This window comes from Chaetura pelagica, unplaced genomic scaffold (genome assembly GCF_000747805.2).
Source record: "Chaetura pelagica isolate M959 unplaced genomic scaffold, ChaPel_1.0 scaffold222, whole genome shotgun sequence".
Lineage (NCBI taxonomy): Eukaryota > Metazoa > Chordata > Aves > Apodiformes > Apodidae > Chaetura > Chaetura pelagica.
Window position 1 is genome coordinate 9033882 of NW_009952711.1, and position 4383 is coordinate 9038264.

Below are 4383 nucleotides of genomic sequence, written 5' to 3' on the forward strand. Positions count from 1 at the left end.
TAGGGAAAGGACTTATGTCTTGTAACTCCACTGAATGCTTTCTCCCAGTGCCTGCTCTGAATGTTACTAGGGCTGTGTCTCATGTCTTCCTTTTTTTTCCTTTTTTAGCATCTTTAAGAATCTCCTCCCACACTTCCCATGCAAACCTCAGTGAACTGAGCTTTGCAAACCCTGCAAAGCTTTGTGTTAGCATCCTCTTTAACAAGCAAGGAAACTCAAAAAAGACCAGAGGACCCAGAGCCATTATCAGAATGGGTTTGAGGCTTCTAAGCATGTAAGTCCTGGACATTCAAAGTCCTGCCTGTGGTTTAACAGTAAGTCTTTCTCAGGCCAGGAAACAGTCTTCTGGTCTTCTAAGGTTCCACTTTTTCCCTCTTAGCTTCTTTGTTGTCTCTTTTTCTTCTGATCCTATTTGCTAGGAGTCCTTCCCTTAGCTTCCACTGGTTGTGTATCTCCCTCAGACACACAGCTGTAACATCCTGCCTTTCATACTAACTCTTGCTGCTTACAACTTCTACCTCAAGAACATTTTCTGATTCAACCTGAAGTGAGCCTGGAAAGATACCCTGTAATGGCTGAAAGCCTTACACTGGTATCCACAGACAGAATACAAAACCATAGGTAACTAGAACAGCTTATGAGCATTGCATTGCTACTGCATGCAGTGTGAATATGTATGCAAGGTCTTTTGTATTGTACTCCCACATGCAAACTGAAGCCTAGGAGTGTTCACAGGCAATTCTGCCTTTGAGGTTATGTTAGCAAATATAAGCAGCTGTGGGCACTTCTTGAAATGGGAATCTCTTTTCTTGGTTTGCTTGCTCCCCCCCTCGAATGGCAAGAGTCATTGCTAGAGCTAAGACTAATCTTAGTTCAGCCCATAGTAATTAACACTACTTCATGCTCTAATCACATTCATTTATCTTGAGGTAGTGAAATAGCACAACAACAAACACAGTTTTAGAGAGGAAGTGAAAAAGGTGATCGCCTGGTTTTGAAATGAAACGAGGAATTTAGCCAGTGTGTAATTACTCAAGTGAGAAGTTGGCCCTGTCTGTCTTTAATATTCCAAAGTGGTGTTTGATGTAAATCCTTCCCTAGAATTCATTACATTAGCTCTCAGCTTAACCTGAGCATGCTGAGTGCCAAGTTCTGTGTGCAGCACATTTTTTATCCGAGTGGAATGACGTCATCCTGGTGATCCTGCAGCTCCCTAGCTCCTTGGGAGGCTTCGTGTTCAGCCTAACGATGAAATGGAGTATGTTTGATGAGATTCCTGTGGAATTTGCTGCCTGGAATGTGTGTGGAATATTGCTTTGCACCTCCAGCAAGACTTGTCCCTTTTTGCCTAAAAAAAAAAAGAGTTGTTAGTTCACTTGTAATATTTTTCTTTACAGAAAACGCAATTTTTCCTTTACAGATCCTGAAGTGCTTCACAGACCACAGAGCCCTTTCGCGGGTGGGAAAAGGAAGCTGCAGGAAAGCACAGTGGCTTGTTGGTGTCACCCTGTGGGAAGCCCTGGCCTAGCCCTGGGGGCTGCCAGGCTGCTGCTGAGGGCTCTGGGTTGCACCTTGCTGACTTGCAGAGAGTGCGTGGGAAGAGAGATGCAGAAAGCAGGTGCTTTCCTAACAGTTTGTCCCTGCCGCTTTACAGAGACGCTGGTCAGAGCTCCTCAGAAGCCAGAAATCCGTCCTCCCTCACCACTTTGTCCTGACCCCAGTAAGAATTCCCAGGAGTGCCATCGGCGTGTGCACATGGAGTCCCAGCGCCTGTCCCAGAGGTGGGCGGTGCCAGCTATTTCAGGCCGTGTTTACGGTAAGCCAGGCTGCAGTGATACAGCATGAATGCAAGGGCTGAGGAACAGGCAAGCAGCCCAGCCACCCCGCTGAGACTGGGCTGGGAGTGGCACGCATAGCACAGCTTTTGGGGATGGTTAAGGAGAAGAACTCCAGTTGCAGGAATGGACAGTTTTCAGGACATCATGAGCAGAAAATGAAATTCTCATCATCGTGCCACCAAGCCCTAAAAGTGAGCAGCCTCTCCCAGCCCTGAAAATCCATGCTGGCAGACCCAGTGCAAATGTGCTGTTCCTGTTAGGACAGATCTCTGACAAGCCAAGGTCAGAAAGCAGAAAGTTTTAGCTGCTGTGTCATGCCAGGCACAACAATAAACCAACAAAACTCCTTGTTTTAAAATAAGCTGTTTAAAATAAACAAGTGTTCTCTGAACCACATCAAAGTACATACCTAGCAATACTTGTTAAGTAAATACCAGTGACATATTTAAGTCTGGCTCAGTATGTTTTAGCAAAGTGGTGTTTGTTGCTTTTGTTGCAGCAAGAGTCAGCAGTGTTTCTAGAAGGTGGTCTGAAAAAATGGACTTCTGGTAATTTTTTCCCCACTTAGCATTCTCCAGAGAAACATTTGCCTACCAGTAGCCCCACTTTAGGACTTTAAAGTAAATGCACTGATTTCAGTGAAATTACAATTCACTTTCAGTGGCATAGTTCAGTTCATAATCTGCCTCTTAGCTGTTATTTTTTACCCACATATCCACCTCTTAGATAATTTTAAGCTTTCTGAAGGAAGCCTGGCCACCCACTGCTTGCACATACACAGTCACATTATTATAGTAGTGCCTCAAATGCCACAGTACCCTGGCTGAGCCAAGTTCAGTCTTTTTCCCACCTCATCTGATAAAGTCTTCCCTGGGCTTAGGTTTTCTTCAGTTTGATCCCAAAGCTGTGAGCACAGAGAGCTGCCTCATACAGGCCTGCTCTGCACAGCTTCCAACAGAGCTGGACCAGTGTCAGACAAGACATACCAGCAGTATGAATAAAAGCCACTGAGGACCAAGTGGGCATCTCACAGCCTAAAGCTGATGGTTGCTTTTCCATGTACAGCAAAAGAAAAAAAGTGGTGTCAGTTTCTAATTTAAACAGATCTTTGTATGTGTATATGTATTTTTGTCTGTCTATCCTTTCACCTTTCGGCTTATTTAACTTTTTTAAGAGCCAGATATTAGCTCCAGGGTTAACGTACAGACAGAGGAATGCAGAGCAAGAGAACAGGATCTAACGATGATGATGCTGAAACTGAAATTCTCCAGCAGGACAAAAAGGTTTTCTTTTCTATCTGATGGGCTGTGAGAAATTCAGGCTGCTTCTTAAGTCTCCTTTCCTGTATGTCAATACAAGTGATCTCTTAGGGCACGCTCAGAAATTTTGGGCTTTATAAATCATGTCTGTAGACCACGTGCTTCCATGTATGGGAAGCAACATGACCTCCTCCCTGCCTTTGTGGAGTTTTGGGGAGGAGGAAAGGCTGTGCTCTGCAGGACCCAAGGGGAAAACTGCCATTCATAAATCAGGCTTGAGCTACCCCAAAGTCAGGCAATTAAAGTCACGGTGAGACTCTGCAGGGAAAAAATGTCAGCTAGACTTCTATCTGTATGCCATGGCATCACAGATCAATACTATGACTTCTTTCTCTTCTTGAAAGCTTTCATGTTGGAGGAATCAAAGCCCCCTGCCTCCCCTTCCCAAATTGCCTCCAGTTAATAATAGCACTAACAGGAGTTAGCCCAGGTTTGAAGGAGGCTTTGATGAGATATTGCTCTTTGATAAGCCATTTCAAGGGCAGCAGGCAAAGTGTTTACTTTGCTTGAAAGAGGAGTCTGATGCCTTTTTTTTCCCTGAGGCCAAGCAGAGCTTTGTTACCTCCAGAACACGGAGACTGCAGAGGTGGTTTACAGCTACTGCTCTTTACCAGAGCTACCATGCTTGCCTTGTGCAAGAATAGAGTTATGAATGAAGCCCAGCAGCATGTCCCTGCCTGTGGCAGGTGCCCCTGCCCCAGCCACTCCCCAGCTTCTCTTCCTGCCTTTGGCTGACCCGGGAGGCCCTGAGGAACTAGGAGTGCAGTGGAACCTGGGAGTGCAGGAGGGAGAGATCCAGGAGGGAGAGGGAGCTGCAGCTTCATGAATAGCTGAGCCCTCTTAACTCTGCACTAATTAATTGTCCCCGAAAGGGACAAACAGACACATAAGGCTTTGGGTTGGGCTGGCCAACCTGACTGGCAGTGGGCCAGCCTGGAAGACATGAGCTGATGTCTGAGGACACTGAAGCCCTACCTGGGCCCATACTAAATGCACCAGGTGCTTTCCCAAAGGCAGGAAAAGCCATGCCAAGGAAGGGCAGACAAGCAGGGCTGCTACTGACTCTTGGCACAAGAAAGCTTTACAAACTCGGCCCTGTGGCAAGGAAACCGCCCGCCCGCCCCAGCAGCGGGATGTTCATCGCATGCCTCAATCTGCAGGGTCAGCGAGGGGCGAGACCAGCCGGTGGGGCTGCTGCACGCAAAACCCGAGCCGGGGCCAACGCT